The sequence below is a fragment of the Sciurus carolinensis genome, chromosome 11 (assembly GCF_902686445.1).
Source record: "Sciurus carolinensis chromosome 11, mSciCar1.2, whole genome shotgun sequence".
Classification (NCBI taxonomy): Eukaryota; Metazoa; Chordata; class Mammalia; order Rodentia; family Sciuridae; genus Sciurus; species Sciurus carolinensis.
This window is the reverse complement of record NC_062223.1, coordinates 98,242,102-98,264,107: the sequence shown is the minus strand read 5'-3', so window position 1 is coordinate 98,264,107 and position 22,006 is coordinate 98,242,102.

Genomic DNA, 22,006 nt, shown 5'->3' with positions numbered 1-22,006 from the left:
CATCCTGGAATCTCCCAGCCTCTTCCTGTCCTGCACACTCAATGAGCTACCTGTATTTTTCCAATCATAGCATTTCTATTATAGTAAATTTGGGAGGCAGATATCAGTTGGGTTCTTTTGGACCCATCACCTCTAACTAAGCTCACTTTTAGATTTTGTTAGTCAGCTTTTTGTCATAGTGACAAAATACCTGAGGCACATAACTTAAAAGGGACAATTATTTATTTTGACCCATGGATTTCAGAGTTTCCAGTTGCTGGTTGGCTGACTCCATTGCTCTGAACCTAAGATGAGAGACCATCAAGACAAAGAAACCCTTCCCAGTTCATGGCAGCCAGAAAGCAGAAAGGAAGGGGCTGGGGATAAGATCTAGTCTCCAAGGACCCACTCCCTCAAACTAGGTACTACATCCTATAGTGTCCAACACCTCCAAAAAGACCATTCAGTTCTAAGTTCCTCAATGCATTAATTCATTGATGAGGTCAGAACCCTCATGTTGCAATAATTTCCCAAAAAACCCATATCTGAACATTGCTGCCTTGGGTACCTAGCCTTGAACACATGAGTCTTTGGGGGACTCTTCATATTCAAACTATTGCAGAGATCATGTCTGAATTTCTACATTCTATACCTACCACTTAGCATGATACTCTGCATTAAAGTGTCCTCATTAAATGCTAGTTGAAAGAATAAAAGGAAAAATTACCAAAGTTTCAAAATAATCGATTCTCCTATTGATAACACAGAATCCTGTTATTTGTTTAAATTTAATTTTTATCTATTTAACTGAAAGTTGTATTTTATATTAGTAAAAATATTCTATTTAATATATTTAAAATATTTTTAAGAAAATATTTAATAAAAAACTCTATTTTAACTAAAATAGGTAAAATCTATTCATGATTAACATTATAATAACAAATTTTCCAATGTAATGACTTAATTTAATTTGGTAAATTCATATTTATTGAGTATCTACTGTGTCAAGTCTCCATATTAACCCCTGGAATTCCGTGGTAAAATAGACAAAAAATCCCTGCCCTAAAACTGCCAGATCATTAGGATATATTTTAAAGTCTGACAGAACATCATTCTCTCTGTTAGGTCATTAGCACACTAAAGTAGAATTACTTCCTAACAGGTACTATTGAGCTGTTTGCCTGAAATACTTAGGAGACTTCACAAAGGAGCTCCCTAAGCTCCCTTGAGAGTTGGTTTATACCTGAGTATACCTCACAGTGAGGAAGCTTTCAGGATGCTGAGTCTAACTTCTACAGAATTCTGAAGATAATATTGCCTGACATTATTATAATAGGTACTTTAATGTTGCTACTTTTAGTATCTTGAGAAATTTTAACATTTTAATACAGAACAAAATAAATGCAAATTCTATAGTCAGAAATTTTATCTGTTTAGTCTAATCCTATGCCCCTTGTTTTAATCAGCTTTTGCACTGCTGTGAGCAAAAGACCAGTCAAAAACAATTTTAGGAGGAAATTTTGGGTCTCAGAGTTTCAGGGGTCTCAGTTCAGCAATAACTGGCTCCATTCCTCAGGGTTCAAGGTGAGGCAGAATATGATGGCAGAATAGCGTGACAGAGGAAAGCAGGTCAGGACACAGTCACCAAGAATCAGAGAGGGAGAGAAAGCTCTCTCACCATGGACAAAATATATACACCAAAGTCATGTCTCCAGTTACCTACCTTCTTCAGTCACACCTACCTGCCTATGGTTACTACCCACTTAATCCCTATCAGTGGCCTAATGCACTGATTAAGACTTTCATAATCCAATCATTTCACCTCTAAACTTTCTTGCATGGTCTTACACATGAGCGTCTGGAGGACATCTCATATCTAAACCATAACACCCCTGCATCTAGAAAAGTATTTTGCAGAATGACTATTTGAAAGGAGAGGTAAACATACACACAAATATGGTCTAAGCTATTGCAGTATGAAGAACTGAAAATTATGATTGGGGCTGGAGATGTAGTTCAATGGTTAAATCCTGGCATAGCAGGCATGAGGCCCTGGTTCAATTCCTATTACTGTAGACAAGAAACAACAACAACAACAAATATTCCATTTTTATTTGAGATCCTGGATGAAATATATTATCATCTAAAACATTAGACACCTAGGCCATACACAGTACAATATAGGCTCTGTGAATTATATTTCATGTAAAACCTAAGACAAAATCATGTCTTTGGGATGTGACACTTGTGTTGAAGACACATGGTAAGAGAATAAAAAGATGTATATATTTAAATATATGTTAAAGTCACATGGGTATTAATCTGAAAGACTAATGTTGGAATTCAGAATAACTTCTGAGATGGAAGGATAAAACATCCATGGGTAAGACTGGAATTGGCTAATTCTTGAAAAGCATGTGAAATTAAGACATTTGGGTAGTGGAAAGGCATTCTAAGCAGAAGGAGAATTAAAATCAATGATGAGGAAGAAAGCAAAGGCTTCTGTGGAAAGGGGAAAGGTAGCTAGTCTCACAAATCTAGAGATTTTTATCAAATAAACTATGAGACAGTAACATTGAAATAATGGCAGAGTCCTTGAAAGATTTAGAGATTATGTCAAGCATCCCCCTAATTACTATCCTAAATTATTTAGTCCCATTTAATAAATTTGAGACTTATCTCCTCTTAATTGTAAGTTTTCTTGCAAGTAAACTTATGTATTCCACATACTCTACTGGTGATGGTTTCATATTCATATCTTGCCTTCTTGGATCTAGGGTTCATAAAAGAAGCATTTATTTTTTATCCATTTTCTAAATATTTATTGAGAGACTATAATTGTACCTAGCACTACTGTCACATACTTAACAGACAGAAATTTAAGTAAGGGAATAAACTGTATCTTGGATCATGGACAAATCCATGTGGTTTATACAGTATTGCAAAAGTATATTTTGGGTATGTGACTGTGAAGTGAGGTGTACACACAGAGACCCTACTGCTGCCCAGAATATCCCACCCATGTAACATTAGGAATGTTGACCGGGTTTTAGGGAACTCAAACAATTCCATTAAGTAGAAAGTAAATTGATTAAGAGAAAAACCTGATGGCTTAACACACCATTGGTGACTTTTTTTCCTCTCATGGTCTAAAAGGCTAGACAGACATACCTTACAAACATAGAGATCTATTTCATTTGCTTCTCCCCAAGACTGCCACATCTGGCAGAACCCTCACCCCAGAACCCATTTTTGACTACCTGATAACCTGAAATGGCCTGATCCTTTCTTTGGTCTGAGTGTGCTCTTGGTTTATGGAGGGCAGTACTCAGTTCCAACAGGGAGTTTTCCAAATAATCCACAAGCCAACCAGGGACATGGGCTTGGGAAATGAGACACAGGGAAAATCCAAGGTTGACAGCAGCATCTATATTGTAATCAGTGATCCACATACTTAATACATAAGACTGAGGGTGCAGAAGCTGGGAAAATGCTCCAGTGCCTTTTAGGAATCAGTAATTGGGTGTGGCAGTAAGAAAGAAAAGAGGGTGGCAGCTCCCACAGGGTGGCCCCTGCCTAGGGCAGTGCAAGAGGCAACAGATGCACCGTTAGCAGCCGAAGCAAAAGAAAAGAAAACTGAAAAAGAATATGAAAATGTCAACTCTGCTGGCCACAGGGCTAACTACAAAGTTAGAATCAGGATTAAAAAACATTAAAAGTCTGGCATCTAGTTACCCTAAATTATGGGTAAGGAAGTCCCCCCAAATTGAAGTCACTGCCCACCCGATATGGACAGATTGGAACACAAAGACATGAAACCTGTTTAAAAACAAGACTGACAGCACAACTAAAATAGTAATAAAAATGATTTTTAAATCCCGCAAAATCTGGCCTCCCATTCACCATAATCTGAAGATGGACATGGCAGACACAGGTCAAGGACAGACTGCCTATACAGGAAACATCCAGGTTGAAGGGCTATATAGGTTTCAAAAGAAAGCTAGGGAAAGCTTTTCTGCTGGTGTGGTTGTGGAATATGGATGCCAATGACTTATCTCTCCCTGAACACAAAATGGACATGAGGAATATAACTACCCAGCCTACCCTGGGACATGGGACAAGAAGCCTCTCAGGTGCCCACTCACTATTAAGTTGGGTTATTACCTCTGGTATGGCCAAGCCTGGTCCAATGAGCGGGATTTGCTGGGCAGCACAGTCAACTGGAAATTTATAAAGAAGTAGAGCAAGCAGCTCCTAAATGAATTGGTGATGCTCCTAAATGAACTGGGGATGAATTGGGTGTCCAAGGAGGCTCTTTGAGGGCTTAGACAAGGCGACTTTAATCATAAAATGGAAAACCATTTTGCAATGTGCTCTATCTGCTTAGGGCTTGGTATGATCTATATGATTCACCTTGTCATAGAGTAGGACATCTATGAAGTAAGCCTATTGCTGATCTGGAAGAAACTGATTCTGTAATAAAGAAAGGGCATTAGCCAAAGAAGAACAGTTCTTGCTAAAAGTGTTGGGGGCACGGGGCTACCCCTGTGAGAGGAAGTATATGAAGACAGCATAAGTTGACACAAAAGCAAATGTGGGCAGATTTGGAAGAGGGATTTAGGTGGAATAGAGAATCCAGTGCCTGATTGTTGGGGTTATGAAGGATTTTGAAGGCAGAATAGTAGTTTAAATTGCTAAATGCCTTATTCTGTCATTCCTTCTTCCTCACTTGGGGAAGCTTCAAGAATATAAGCTTATGTGGGTGGTTTCTTTTCAACTCCTAAGGTGTATTGGTAGAAATAGATCGTCCACAAATATGAACAACTGGGGGCAATCAGAGACCACATGTGCAGATAACAATAGACTGGTCACCTGGAAAAATGGAACATGTCTTGGCTTTAGTAGGTGAAAGGACAGAGTACACTTTCATACCTAGAAATTCCAGGTGTTTAAAAGGTCCTTTCAGACCTATAGATGGTTACAGAAGGCAGGCCATTAGAGTGAAATGGTTTTCTCTTAATTTGCAAATTGGATGGCATTCTCCTAGATAGTATCTCATCATTGCCTATCCATAAAAATATTTTGGATATTAACATCTTAAAATGATAGAATTTCCAAACCATTCTGGGAAACCATCACACAGAGTTGCAATTCGTAAGAGCTGTCTAAAGTGGGCTTGCAGACTGGAAGCTAGTCACTCCTCTCCACCCTGGAGGACAGTAGCCACCAGACTATGTAGATTGCCAGGGGCTCACAAAAGAAAAGTGTGAAGTTGCAAAGACTAGGAATAGCACAAACAGTACAAATTAGCTTTATTGTCCCTGTATGGCAGGTAAGAGAGGCAACTGTATCATGAAAAACTTGACAAAAAATTATAAAAAATAAACAAAACTATGTATCCAATGTACCCTGCTATGTCAAATATTATATCTTTGCTAATACACTGTGCCCTCCTTCCTGGGACATTTCCACATAATACTGAATTTAGTCAATGCCTTTTTCATATACCCTTACCTGTGGACTCAGCATCACTGCCCTCACATGGGAAGGGCAGCAGGAGGTCTTTCAGGTGCTGTGCAAATATAATGCACAACCCTATAATCTGCCATGGGATAATGATTCATGGCTTGACTCTGTATACCCCCACTCCCAAGACTGGATAGTCATATTACATTGATGGTGTTAACCTCTAAGTATTCCTCCCTCTTATAGACAATGCTGACTTCAATGATCAAGTATTTATGGTTAGGGTTATGGACAGTGAACCCAAAAAAAAGGTGCAGCAACAATGTCTGACTTTTTGTAAAGTTCCTAAAAATCTTCTGGTTAGGTAAGAGTTGGGTAGTCTTAAATCAGTAATTGATAAGGTCCAGGTCCACCCTGCACCAACAACAGAAAAGTAGGTATAGGTCTTTGTGAGACAACTAGGATACTATACAGCCTTTACACACATCTGGTCCCATGTCTCAGGTCCCTATATAGGCTAATTTAAAAGGAAGCAGTTTGGGATGGAATACAAACTTTAAGAAAATGCTCTGATAAAATAGGTTATAAGGCTCTAGGGGTGGATGGTATGAATGCTATGCTTTGTATATGAGGTGTTCTCCAAAAGCTCCTATGTTAATATTCAGAGGTAAAATGATTGCATTATTAGAGCTATAACCTTATCAGTCCCTCCTAGCTTGAATATGCAGACTGGGAGCAGGCAGGTAGGGCATGGATTGAGGAGTTGGGTCAACACGGGCATGCCTTGGAAGGGTTCATCTTGCCTGCAGCCCCTTCTCCTTTCACCTCTCTCTGCTTTCTGATCAATGTGATGTGAGCTGCTTTCTTCTACCTTGCCCTTCCACCATGTCCTCCTGCCTCACCTAGAGCCCAGAGCAATGAGATTGGCCATCTTTGACCGAGATCTCAAATTATGAGCTCCAAATAAACTTTCCCTCTTCTAAGTTGTTTTTGTCAGATTTTTGGTCACAGTGACAAAAACTGACTAAAACAGAGGGGTTGCTATGTAAACTAAGTGTGTTTATCACTACAGGTGGAATGGGGTGGGTGTTGTGACAGCAACATGATAAGACATGAGTTCTGTTAAGATTTTGGTCAAGTTATGGAAAGGGCCTAAACAATGTTACTCTGGAACAGAACGGCAGCTACACTGCCCTTATCCAGACTGAATCTCTAACCAAAGGCAATCCTGTCATTATTAGAGCTGCTTACCAAATCAAGGGGTATATAGACAATATACTTAAAAGAAAATTCTCTGCCACTTCCCTAACCCTCTATAATTACAAACAGGCATACATATGTCCAATAACATGGCTCACTAAGCTTCTTGTCAGAGGATATGTGGCTGTGAAAGAGGACTGTGTTTTATCATGCCTCAGAACCAGTATCTCACATATGCTTCTGGCAGAACCACTGACAATAAGAGAAGAGTAGGTCATGTTCCTGTGGGGTCATGATATGCAGTTAGGTCCAGCAAATCAATCTTTCCTCATGCATTTTACCCCAAAAAGATACAATCTGGATTAAGTCTAGAAAAACCCAGAGAGAAGAGTATGAACTGTGTGGATGCAACTTGCACATGAAATCATTAGTACTCTGCACTGATGGTTGAACCAAAAGGAAAGACTTGACTCTTTTAATGGGGAAATGAGCAAAAGAGTTGACTATCGTGGGAGAGCCCAGAGGAGGAAAGGAAACGTGGAAGAAAAATATGGGACGGGCTACAAAATCCCCACACTGATTTTCAAGGGCACCATTTAATGGCCCATTGCTTTGTGTCACCACAAAGCAATTAAGAAGCAAATGCCCTAGCCAAAATCTGTACTGCAGCCCTCTAGGTGGAGGTCATAGCTGTGTGGGTCCACAAAGTGACAGGCAGAAACAAAGGTAAAATAAAGATTACTCAGGACACTGTTATGCCTGTAAAATTTAACAACATGAAACAGATAATAAAATGGAGTCCAACCTGTTCCTGAAGACATCCTAGGGACTTGAATTATATGGAGGCTTCATACCCATCAAAGAATGGCAGGTACCTTACATTGGTCAGTTATCCATAAGTGAAGTGAGAAAGTATGCACTGGTGTATGTAGACACAACACAAGCCTTCCCCTAACTCAAGCCACAATTCAGAATTTAAAACATCATGTGTGGTATTCCCCAAAAGATAGTTATTGAGAACCCCACTTCAAATAACGTGATATATTAGAGTAGGCACAATGAAACAAAGTCCCATATAGATTCTATCCACACAATAACCCACAAGCAATAGGGCTGCTGGTATGATGAAACAGTTTTCAAACAGCATAGGAAAGCACTCACCAGGTGCCCCAACTTGTTTGGGTGGACAAAACTGTTGCCACAATTCTTAGATCTATAAATGAAACTGCAGTGGGCTCTGTTGTCCCATAAGAGGCTAGGAAAGCTAGGTGAGCATCCGCCATGTGTAAGTGTATAGTGAATAGAGCACTGAACCTGTTTAGGGATGCACCATACTTCCAGATACACTGAACTACTCCTCCTTGTGCAGTGGAAATTGCCAGAGTGCAACCCACCAGGCTGTGTGGAATACTCATCCCTCAAGGGGCACTGGACCTCACCTTACTGACCAGGACACTCTATTCTGCTAGACAATGGGCCTGAGGTGATAGGATACCAGTGGAGGGAAGTCACTGATCTCCTGGCTTGACCATAACTCCTTCATCCCTGCTCCAGCACAGATAGTATGCTCCTCCCCAGGAAACCACCCCAGGCAGCAAACTGCTGTTTAACCACTCCAGTCAGTGTAATCCTTGTAGAAGATCTGTATTCACAGGTGCCTACTAGTATTTTTACTTTCTGCCCCTAGCTTCCTGTTGCTAATATGAAATGTCAACGTGTTAGGACATGGACTGAAAAAAAAATATATTGTTGCATCGGGTCGTATCCTACTCTCAAATGACAAATGAATCAGCTAATTCGGTGTGTTGACAGATGCTGCTGTCAGGAGCCTCTGGAGTTCTGCCCCTTTACAGGGAATGAACTGGGCCACATTTCAATCTTCTCTTTTTTGAAGAAAATACCGCAAGAGCAATTTCTATACCATAGCTATCATAAGGTGAAACCCTACCCATTGGCCCATCAATGATACTTTATCAAACCAAGGAAAGTTGTTCCTACTTGTTCCTAATTTTTCTAAAACACAAAGTTCAAAATAGTCCAAAACACAGTAGTCAAATAGATACTAAGGTATTCACACAGATCTAAAGTAAATTTATATAACTAACTCTAGAATTTGACAAATTGAGTCAAGTTGCTAGACACATAAAAATCACCCAAAGAACAGGATTCCACAGACCACTCACTAAATGAAAGAAGTGCCTCTGTTTACCTGTAATATCACAGCTACTCTGCTAAGCTCTGATTGGCATGCCATTGCCTGAAGAGATCACCAGGCATAGGTCAAGAGGTCCCCAATGAGCACAAAGGCTATGTGGTACCAAAATTTGACCCTGGATGTTCCCGAGATAGTGCATTGAACTCTGGGGTTCCCTGAGCAATGGAGCAAATACTGAATAAACTAACCATCCATATCTCAAGGCTATATAGGGGAGATCTGTGGCTCATTGGTATGATTCTTTAACTGCCTTCTTCATTCCTCAAATAAATATAAAATGTATAATTGCTCATATACAAACAGTAACCAACTTTATCAGTTAAGTTCTTATCTATAGTAGACTGGACATTTTAGCTCTAGAACTCAAAGAGAACCCATATTTAAAAACAAACAAACAAATAAGAAAGCACTGTTTTACAAAATAAAATGGTCTTAGACATGGAAACTGTGGCACAGGGCAGGACCTATTTCATTATCCAAATGCAGTGCTGTTCCAGATAAGTGGTAAAGTCCCAACTCCAGGACTCCAGTGATATCAAAGATGAGTGAGTGCTCTAAGAGACTCCACCCCATCGCTAAAACAGTTATTATCCAACTGACTTAAAATTTTTGAAGATCAATAAAATACTTGTCAATCATCATGTACTTTCCTTGCTTTGCCTTTTCTCCTGTCTGGGTCTCTGTAGGCAGGGTAGCCTCTGCCACCGCTCAGGATGTCCTGCCCTCTCCCTTAAAGAATGACATCTGGATTAGATAATGCAGACCAGCTCTTCACTAGAGGGGGAACAGATTGATAAGGCAACCTGATACTTACCTAGCCATCCAGGACTTCTTTCTCTTTTTTCCCTTTCCATTTTCATGGTATAAAGTTTATACAGTTTGGGTGGAAGTTTATTACAAACTGAAGTTCACTTTGTCTTGTGATTTCCCTTGAATGAGTCTCTGATTACCTACCCGCCTGGAGCAGTCTGCCTCTTTCTTTGGTCTATGTTTGCTGCTGGCTTACAGCTTTTAGGTCCTACACTTTTCTCAGCACTCAGGGTTCAGACACCCTAAGAAGGGATAACAAGCCAAAGCAGCAAATCAGTGTTTTAGCTATAATATCATTGTAATACCATCATAACTTCACAATTAGTCCATAATATGTAATATTATCTGATTTACCACTTTTATTAAAAATTTATCTTGTTCAAATTGAGAATACAGTATACCTGCTTATGATCATATTAGGTCTAAATTTCAATTGTTCTTCAAGCCTCTCAGGTTAGTATCACCTAATGTGAATTCTCTCTCCAACTAGATTGATTGTAAGTCCTAAAGCAGGATCTGCCTTGGGAAATCTAGGGCCTTGAGTTCTTAAATGATATGACCATACAAGCCAGGCAGCAGTTTCTCAGCTCAGCACCCTCTGAGTCAATAAGCAGTTGGCTCCATTTAAATAAGTTAAAAATAGACTAACCAGCAGTTAAAATTTTCAGCACAGCAAAAAGCAGTGAGGACAAGGTTTATTCTTTGATCTCTAAAGGTTTGCTTCATTGAGTCTGATAATGGAGCATGACGTGAAGAATGTTAGCTATACTCTGGTCTCACATTACCTGGGTTTTACTTAGTCATCAGTGTAATTTATCTAAGGACAACTTGCTTCTAAAAAAAAGCTCAGCTTGAAGCCTTCTAGCTTACACAGCAGGAGTTTCTAGACATTTTACCACTGGTAAGGAAACTCTTATTTATGGAATCAGAGATACTTGTTAACATTTTGACTGCATTGGCTTGCAGGCAGGAAAGTTTATTTTATTTTTTCTGTTGCTAGATTGGTCCTGTTTATAGAAGGCTGGAATATATGCAGAATTAAGGTTTGACCCTAAATCCAGGAACTAAAGTAAGCCAGAATGAGCATTAAAAAATACTTACGAAATTTCCTTCCAAATGATTTAAAAATAATCTCTATTTTTTAAGTGATATTTGTAGGTAGTGTAATTAGAGCATATTAAGATGGTATTCATTAATGAGTGGAAGTTTGTCAATCAGATTCAGGTAAGTTTTGTAAAGTCTAGATTAATTTTTACCAAGTTGAAAAAAAGAGAGTAAACACACATTGTGAACAAGAACATTTTGAAACTATAAATAAATGAGGGGGAAAAAAAACTAATTCCAATATCAACTAGTAGCATCTCAGTTTCAATATTCCATGACCAACAGAATCTAATTTACTCTCAGATATTTGCTACAAGAGCCCCAGGATTTACTTAGGCCCTATCTGATAAAGATACAGAAGTAATGGATTAAGCAACCCCACTGCATGGTGCATGTACAAGAATAATCAATCAGTGAAGAACAGAAGTAAGGACAGAGGCTAATATTAATAACAGTTACACAAGAGATGTGCAAATAAGAACTGAACTGAAAATGGGCTTAATTCCTTGGTCCTCAGCCTGTCATCTTCTATCTACTTACTCACACAAGTAAAGATTTAAGTGTTAAATTATAAGTGCTGCCCATAATCAAAGAGGCTAGCACTTCAATGAGAAAAAAAAAATTATCAAAACAGATAAATTCCACAACTGTGGAAATTCAATTACAGTATTAACAGAAAGAACACATTTGTTGTGGAGTTGAAGGCCTCTTTGTGGTTGGGCTATTTGAGTTGGGTCTTAGACAATAAGCAGGCATTTGCCAGTGGAAAAAGATGGAAAAGTTATTCTAGGTCATCACGGCAAAATAGAATTAAAACAATACTAATGTATCCATATAAAGATGAATTGAAGCAGGAAATAAGTTTTATAGGACACCTTGAAGAGAGAGAGTTTATGGATGGACTTTGTGCATTAGAATTTCTTATAAATTGCCAATCTTATAAAATACAGGCAACATACAATTAAAGAACTTGAAATGAGAATAGAGGTGTTCCCATACTTTGTTCAAAGATTAGTTGGGTAGAAATATTGATAATGACTGAAATGAAGACTTCAGAAAAAAAAAATCCAAGTAAAATATGATGAGGGTCTGAAATGAAATGTGAATTATTTGATTTTGAGTACAACTTGGTCATTAAATAAAACAAATTTATATTTTCAATTTTTCAGCACGTTTTGTTTTTATGAGGACATATATTTTCTAATATATTTTTCTCTTTTATATTGGCATATTAAAATGGCATATGATAGTGGGATTTTTTGTTACATATTCATATGCACAAAAATAAAACAATATAATTTGGCCCATATCAGCCAATATAATTTCCCACTATTTTCCCTTCCTTCTCCACCTCTCTCCACCTGCCTGATCCCTTTCCTCCATTTTCACTGATTCGTTTCTTTTGAGTCTATGTTCCTAAATAACTTGTTTTCTTCTCCATACTTTGCAAAACTCTAGAACTCATTAAACACACTTGTGCACATGTTACTCATTACAAGACATTTTAAACTGAGGTATATGCTTATCTTATCAGCACCTTATAGTTTTTTAGCATTTCCAAATATTCATTTATAGAATTTACTTCATGGTTCTCCTGACAAACCAGAGAAGCATTTTGCAAAAATATGGCAACTGGAGACAACTACTTTGGCCAATGTCATGCAAGGAAATCAATACTCCAAATATAGAACCTATTCTCCTATACCACACTACCTTTATTTAAAATAAATTCCTTAATATTATTTTCTATTGCTAAGACATATTTGATTTATTTTCTTGTTGAATTCTGGATCCTTATCACTTGAGTAAATATTAATATTTTTAATGTAATCATGGAAAGATTGAAGTTACTCAAATCTTTATGTAATTAAAAGACACTGGACTGAAAAACTATATTTAATCTAACAAGAATGGATCTTTTGAAATATTTTCCTCTGTGAAGTGTTTTATGTATTTAGGTGCTCAATAGTTGCAAAACATTAACAGTTATTAAAATGGGCATCACTGTTGAAAGAAGTATGTGTAACAAACAATAATGTGAACTATCATTAAAAACAAAGAAAACAGCATCAAGTTTATAAGTTTCATGAAGTTATACTCCTGACTCTTTTTATTAAGAATGTCAAAGATTAATGGTTAATAAACCTGAAACTTTAGACTAAATATGCTATACTGAAATGCTTAAAACTTTTTATTCTAGGGAAATAAAACTCCTACATTGTGCAACTGTGGACTTAAGTTGAAAGCAGGTTTCTTTGGGAAAAAACAATCTTGAGTTTACTGCTAATAGTGATGCTTGCCAATGAGTCATGTCTCCTTCACAAAATTCTTAGAATCTTCAAAACTTTAACACTGAAATCATATGACCAGATTGGCAAGACTGCTATTCTCATTCTCTCCATCTCACTTCCATTTGATTTGTATATTATTTTAGAGTTTTTCTTTCTTTGAATACTGTAGACAATATACACCAGCCTGAGGAAAAAAATTCTGCTTCCCTGTAAAAATTCCAATCCAAGCCTTATTCAAAATTCTCATTTATTTAGCTCTCTACATTCAATATAGCTGAAATGTACTAAAATTTCAAAACAAAACAGAAATCACAAACTCCAATAATGTAGAAAATATTATTTCTCCATATATTTTCCTATCATACTTCTTTAATTTATAATCTTCAATTATTGTCTCTAATTTTTACTTTCCCACAGTCTGCAATCTAGTTTAATCAAATCAACCTTCCCACTGAATGATCTTCTAATTACAAAGTTCAGTGGTCAATTATTTTTGAAAACTTGGAATCACTGTGTATTGAAGAACAATTCATTTTATTTAAAAAATATTTTCTTTCTTCATTACGTTCACTAGAGATTCTCAAATTGTACTGAGTTTCATCATGTATTATGTAGCTTTTTAAAAATACAAGGTCTTGGGGTGTAGTTGAGTGGCAGAGTAGTCAAAAATTAAAATCTTCCTTCTTCTTTCTTTCACCCTTCTCTAATTTAGTGACCCAGTTTTTTTTTCAATTTGTGATCCCACATGTTTACATAATCCTCTTTTTCTATCAAGCACCCTTGACTGAGTCTCAACTCTACAATTTCAAATAATAAATGATCCAGAAGTCAGTTTTCAAAGTTTCCCCAGGTGTCTATTGTTAGATGACACTCATTCTCCAGTAGAATTCTCAGAAACAGCATGCATGCACAATGTCCTCTGGAGTTCTTGAATATTGTAAACTGGTTTATTATGTTCTTGACACTTGGAAGACAGCTTAGTTTGATGTAAAATCCCTGGCTTATGTTTTTGTTTTTGAAATTGGTGAAAAATTGTTTCACTATTGCATTGTTCTGTACATTTTTGAGAAAATTATTTTCCTTTGTAAGTTATTTGAGCTTATTTTCTGGAATCTCTAAGGATCATTTTCAATCTTTATATTTTAACAGGTTTACAAGGACATATCTCAGAATCAGTTCTTTTATCAACATCATAAGGTACCCATGAGTCATATCAATGCAGTTTTAGGTCTTTATTTTCAGAAAGTTTAGGATTATATTTTAAATACTATTTTCTCATTGTTCCATTTAGTTTTTTTTTTATCCTAATCATACACTCCAGTATTCAAATTTGAATCTTCTTCACATGGCCCCCATTTCAATTTATTCCTTTTACTTACCTACAGAATTATTTTCAATTTTGTCATTATTTTCCTACTTTTAATATTTCTTACTAAATTTTAATACAAATGAATGATAGTTTGGACATAGTAGAATTCAATTCTCATTTCTCTTATAAAATTGCTCCTTTTCTTATATTTCTTTCCTGAGTTTAAACAACTATTATGTTTCTTCACAGTTTTGCCAACTGCTGTGTTTGAATTTCTGATTCAAGTTTGCTTTTTTGGTGGGGGGTGTGGGAGGTATCCAAAATAGCTTCAGTGGCAAGATATAATTGCATTTGAGGTTTTGTGTTATTATTTCATGATTATTTTCTGAGGGAAAGTAATCAGTTTTAATAAGTTTGATTTACATTTTCTGCTTTCTTTTTATAATAGTTTTAAAAGACACTTGATTTTTCCCTTATAATTAAGTATTTTAGAAAAATTAAAGAATTCCTAGTTTTCAAGTGGTCTCTTTTTTGTTTTAAAGGAGATGTAGTTTCTTTAATGGAAGATTTGGGAGGGACAGGGTTAATTTTCTTCTTTCATTTCCTATTTTCCCTACAATGCTGTGTCTCTTAGGTTAACAATGCCTACTCTGTTTCCTAACTATACCTAGAACCCAGGCTTCCTTAAATGGTGCTTCTATTTCCCCTCAGTTTAAAACCCTTTCCTACCAAGTACAGCAAATATGTTCATTAGGTTTGAACTTAATATGAGACTTTGGTTTTCTGGCATTGACTGTTTCATCTTCCATGTTCCATGTGCCCCTACTCAATTTTCATGGATTCTTATATCCTTCCTTTTAACTCTCTGGTCCCACTAGCTTGAAAAGGCAGTGCAGGCTCTTTGGAATGAGATATTTATTTCCATACTTTTAGGTAATTTGAGGTATTATTCTCTAATTTTCTAAGAATGCTAAAAGTATGGTCTACATATCTTTATTGTTCTTTTTGCCAATTTCGGTGAATGTATGCATGGATGTAAAATCGGATAGTACCATTATTTTTCATACTCCTACATAAATATTTTTAATTACAATTGTTCAGGGAAAGGTAAAAGCAATTATATACTGAAGTGAAGACATTCTGGAATGGTTGAACTGAAACATTGTGGGTAGCATTAAAAAAAAAAAAAGATCTTGATCCTTTACAACTTTGTCTTTGACAATACTTCAGAGGGGTGAAGTCCAAGACTGGAGGTTAAAAATAAATTTCTTTTCATTTCAGTTTATAACAAGGTAAAGTTCTGGGCCTAAGCTTCAAGCAGGGGAATAAAGTACATGGTACTTCTCTATGGTCCTTAATTATGATGGTAGACAGAATTAACATGGAAAAGAGGGATAGTAAGAAATCTCCTGAGGGGATCTATAGCTTATGAATTTTGGAATCAATTACTATAGTTCTTTGTTTCTTTCTGCATGGAGATTTGTTTCTCCAAGGCTTCAGGAGAATCTGGTTAAACATTTTATTGATGTTGGATATATTTGATGAATCAAAGAATGGTACCTATGCCACACCTGGGGGATAGGGTTAGATTGCAGTAGAAGACTCAATATTTGAGTTATAATACCATAAGATATGATCTGAAAAGCTCTGAATCCATACTGTTCCAAGGGAGAATACTGGCCAATGTAGTAAAGGATAATCAAGAGAGGTTTCTGAAATATGTAAATCCATTCAGGAACAGAAAATAATCAGATAAGAACAAACTTGAATTGCACACTCATTAGAAATTGGAATTAAAGCTTATTCTTATTTGTGGATCAAAGGGAAGCTAGATATTTGCAGGTTAGATAATTTGTGAACACTTGATGTGCATATTAATCAGTCAGGACTTTCTAGTTCCAAGTGATTAAACATAAATTAGTTGAAGCAAAAAATACCACAAATACTATCTTTCAGAACCAAATTATTTAAAGTTAGATCTGGCTTTAGTTGCATCCTAGAACTTCAGAAAGAAATGGCATAAGTTGTCTTGTTTTATTGTCTCATTTATGCCTCTAACATACAAAAATTTAATTTTCTCAGACCTGGACAAAGGATTCTGTGAACTACAGAATCTTACTATATCAAATTCAAGACTGAAGAGGAAAGAAACTACCCATCATGCTAGTTTGAAAGAAAAAACAGGTCTTTGACCTAAATTTTCATTTTCCTTCATTGAGTCTATTACCAAAAGAAAGAATAAATGGTTCAGAGAATAGATACTAAGATGGACCATTGCACACTTATAAAATATTTAGTATAATAGTTAAATAAATAAGTGCTCAACTGCTATTAGGTAATTTTTATTAATATCTATTGGTCCAGCAGGGATTAGTGATTTTATGAATAGGTACACTTACTATCTGAATTTGAAATCTAAATATAAATAGTTGAAGGGGAACAATTTATTGTGTGTGTTTGTATGCTGTGCAAGGTTATTTATGTGTGCATATGTCTAATATTATGTGTGTATGCCTTACTGCATCTTACAACTATTTCAGTCACTCAAAAACTTGGAATAATTACTTGCCTTTAACTTTTATGTGAGACTATGCAGTCAAGATATCATAACCTTTCTGTACAGCATTCTAAGAAATTAACACGAATTAGTTCAGATGAGCAAGTAGGCTATTATATAACAATGTATGCTATCACCCGAATTATCCTAATCAAGTAATCTGCTACATATCTATAGATAGTGAAAATAAATTATAGGAATGGCAAGATGAGGAACTCAAAGGACAACACTCCCCAAACAAATACAGTTGGTAAAAAATAATTTAAAAAAAATCATCTCTGTGATTTTTTAAGTTAAAGCAACAAATGAAGAAACATTTATTCAAGAAAACCTACTAAAACTCTTTAAGAACAGTAAAAATCTAATATTTGAAACATGAGCTATTATCTCCTTCCCCATTCTCAGCTTAGTGGTGGATACTTAGCCTCAGACAGGTATAGACAAAATTCAACTCTTCCCCCAGCTCTGAGTGAGGAGGTGCAATATCTTTCTGAGAGCAGCAGAATTTATTATCCCCCTCCCCTCAGCTACTTTGAAGAGGCTAACTGCCGGGTTAGAGTTCCCAGGAGGCTAGAGGCTCCCTCAAGTGAACAGAGGTTCATTGAGGTTATATACCAAGGGAGGTGTGCCTGGAAAAATAGGGACATGTACCCCTGGTTCAATACTGTTCTCCTAAAGCAAGGGTCACTCAGAATAATGTCCCATTGTCCCAAACTCCTGCTTCAGGAACTTACCTCATAAATTTTGTTCAAGGACAGTGGTAAGTGTTAAGAACAAAGAGCTCTAAAGCTTTACCAAAATAAATGTACTTCACGGGAACCACAAGTTAAATTACTTGCCAGTTCCCTTACTAGAGTCAACAGGGAATGACTGGAAGATTTCTTCTGAGGTCATAAAATCCTTATATGTTGACCTCAAATACTATCTAGTAAAAAGCCCCTCTATTTAATTGGATCAGACTGTGGACATTACCTGCACCAACCAGGGAACTGTTAAGAATAGTAGTGAATCCTACCTTCAGCTGGGTATGATCAGGAACAGAGACAAAGATAACCCTGCCGAAGCACCCTACTGAAGCGACTGCCATTCTAGAGTGATTGTAAATATGATGTTCAGAGCTCTTCCTTCTGAGAAGCAATATCAGAAGCTTCATGCTGCAGAACAAATAAACTATTAAACCAGAAGCTTATTTATTTGCAGTTTTAAACAAATAAACAAGAACTACCACGACTCAGAAGAATCAGTAATGAAATAAAAATAAATGAAAGAAACAGATTTAACAGACATGAAAGAAATAGATTTAACAGACATTCCACTCAATAATACCACAGTGCACATTATATCTAGAGCATATAGAATAGTCTCCAGATTAGAGCATATTTTATGCCATAAAAACAGTCTCTGGAAATTAAAATAATTGAAATCCTACAAAATATTCTCCAGTTCCAACTGAATAAAAGTAGAAGTCAATAACAAAGTTCAGAACAGAGAGAGTTTCAAGATGGTGGACTAGAGGGTGACTGCATTTCATGTTGCTCCAGGACTCAGGATTCAAGAAGAGGAGGTATTGAGAGACTCGAAACCAACTCAGAGCTGCTGGGTGAGTCTCTCCCACTGGGTGAGGCTCCCTGGACAGGTAGTAGTCCCAGAACACAGGGAATTTTGTGGAGTAGAGTTGCCCAGTAAGACTCCCCTGCTGAAGCAGTGAACCCAGAAAACCAGAAGCATTGTAGAGGAGGGCCGTCCAGTGAGGGAATTCAGCATAGGGCAAGGTTACCAGGGACGGGCGGCAGGACCAGACCCCAGGCAGCTTCTTGGAGGAGGACCGCCAGCGAGAGACTTCAGCACAGAGCAAGGCTCCCTGGCCCAGTCGGTAGGTCTGGACCCCAGGGAATGTCACAGAGGTGGGCCGCCCAGCACAGGCGGTAGTTCTGGAAATAAGGGAAATTCTCAGAGGAGAGCTGCCCAGCAAGACTTCCACACCAGGTGAGTCTTCCCCGCCAGGCGGGGCTTTCCCAACAGGGCAGTAGAACCAGAGACACAGGCCCAGACCAGCCATGCCCCAGACTGAAGTCTAGACCCCCATTGACTGACCATCTGTCAACAAGTGGAGGTGCCTTTGCCCACTAGCAGGGAATATACCCCACCTGAAAGTCACCACCCCTAGAGGGGCAGTTTCCTTGTGGAGCACTGCATTATCAAGTTCCTCTAAGACTTCAGGCTACTGAAGACTAGAAGGTGAGTTATTGGAAATATGTAGGGACACTATGTCAATAGAGGAAATCCGCAATATCTCAGTTTTACTACTAGAGGGGTAGATACCTGAGCAATATTAGAAAACAAGGGAATAAAATGTCCCAAACAAACCTACATGCTACATCAATAAAATCCAATGGCAGCATGGCAGAAAAAATGTCAGAAAGGGAGTTCAAAATGTATTTAATTAAAATGATCAGAGAAGCAAATGATGAGATGAAAGAGCAAATGCAGGCATTGGATGATCACACCAATCAACAGTTAAAAGAGAAAATGAGGGAAGCAAAAGATCATTTCAATAAAGAGAGATACTGAAAAAAAACCAGAAATCCTTGAAATAAAGGAAACAATAAATCAAATTAAAAACTCCATAAAAAGCATAACCAATAGGATAGAACATCTGGAAGACAGAACATCAGAAATTGAACACAAAATATTTAACCTGGAAAACAAAGTTGAACAAACAGGGAAGATGGTAAGAAATCATGATCAGAATCGAAAAGAATTATGGGATATCATGAAAAGACCAAACTTAAGAATTACTGGGATAAAGGAAGGCACAGAGAAACAACCCAAAAAATGAACAATCAATTCAATGAAATAATATCAGAAAATGTCCCAAATCTGAAGAATGAAATGGAAACTCAAGTATAAGAGGCTTATAGGACTCCAAATATGTAAAATTACAACAGACTCACACCAAGGGACATTATAATGAAAATACCTAATATACAAAACAAAGACAGAATTTTAAAGGCAGCGAGAGAAAAGAATCAAATTACATTCAGGGGGGAACCAATACGGATAACAGCAGATTTCTCAACCAGACCCTAAAAGCTAGAAGGGCCTGGAACAACATTTTTCAAGCCCTGAAAGAAAACAGATACCAACCAAGAATCTTACACCCAGCAAAATTTACCTTCAGATTTGACGATGAAATAAAATCCTTCCATGGTAAACAAAAGCTAAAAGAATTTACAGAAAGAAAGCCGGCACAAGAGAATATTCTCAGCAAAATATTCCATGAGGAAGAGATGAAAAACAACAATGTAAATCAGCAAAAGGAGGAACTAACCTAAAGGCATAACCAAATAAAGGAGAAACCAAGTCATGTCAAAAAAAAAAAATGAGCCAAATGACTGGGGATACAAATCATATCTCAATAATAACCCTGAATGTTAATGACCTGAACTCATCAATCAAAAGACAAAGACTGGCAGATTGGATTAAAAAGAAAGATTCAACAATATGCTGCCAGCAAGAGACTCATCTCATAGAAAGAGATACCCACAGACTATAGGTGAAAGGATGGGAAAAAACATAACATGCACATGGACTCAGCAAAAAGTTGGAGTATCCATCCTCACATCAGATAATGTGGACTTCAAGACAAAGTTAGTCAGAAGGGATAAAGAAGGACATTTCATACTGCTTAAGTGAAGCATAAATCAGCAAGACATGACAATCATAAATATCTATGCCCCAAACAGTGGCTATTCCATGTATGTCAAACAAATCCTTCTCAATTCCAGTAATAAAATAGACCACAACACAATAATACTAGGTGATTTTAACACACCTCTCTCACCATAGGACAGATCTTCCAAACAAAAATTGAACAAAGAAACCATAGATCTCAATAACACAATCAACAATTTAGACTTAACGGACATATATAGAATATACCATCCAACAAAGAGCAAATACACTTTCCTCTCAGCAGTACATGGATCCTTCTCTAAAATAGACCATATTTTATGCTACAAAGCTACTGTTAGCAAATACAAAAAGATAGAGATACTAACTTGATTTCTATCACATCATAATGGATTGAAATTAGAAATAAATGACAGAAAAAAAAAAACAGAAACTACTCCAATACCTGGAGATTAAATAATACACTATTGAATGATGAATGGATAACAGAAGACATCGGGGGGAAATAAAAAAATTCTTGGAGGTAAATGAGAACAAAGATACATCATATCAAAATCTCTGGGACAATATGAAAGCAGTACTTTGAGGAAAATTTATTCCATGGAGCCCATTCAATAAAAGAAGAAAAAAATCAACAAATAAACGAACTAACACTACAGATCAAAGCCCTAGAAAAAGAACAGAGCAACACCAAAAGTAGTAGAAGACAGGAAATAGTTAAAATCAGAGCTGAAATCAATGAAATTGAAACAAAAAAAATGAAAAAATTGACAAAATAAATAGTTGGTTCTTTGAAAAAATAAACAAAATGGCAAACCCTTAGCCACACTAATAAAGAGAAGGAGAGAGAAAACTCAAATTACTAAAATTCGGAATGAACAAGGAAATATCATGACAGACATGATTGAAATACAAAACATAATTAGAAGCTATTTTGAAAATCTATACTCCAACAAAATAGAAAATCTCGAAGACGTCAACAGGTTTCTAGACACATATGAATTACCTAAACTGAACCAGGAGGACATTCACAATTTTAATAGATCAATTTCAAGAAATGAAATAGAAGAAGTCTTCAAAAGTCTACCAACAAAGAAATGTCCGGGACCAGATGGGTTCTCAGCTGAGTTCTACAAAACCTTTAAAGAAGACCTCATTCCAATACTTCTCAAAGTATTCCATGAAATAGAAGAGGAGGGAACCCTCCCAAACTCATTCTATGAAACGAATATCACCCTGATACCTAAACCATACAAAGACACATTGAGGAAAGAAAATTTCAAACCAATATCTTCAATGAACATCTACACAAAAATTTTCAACAAAATTTTAGCAAATCACATACAAAAATATATTAAAAAGATAGTGCACCATGATCAAGT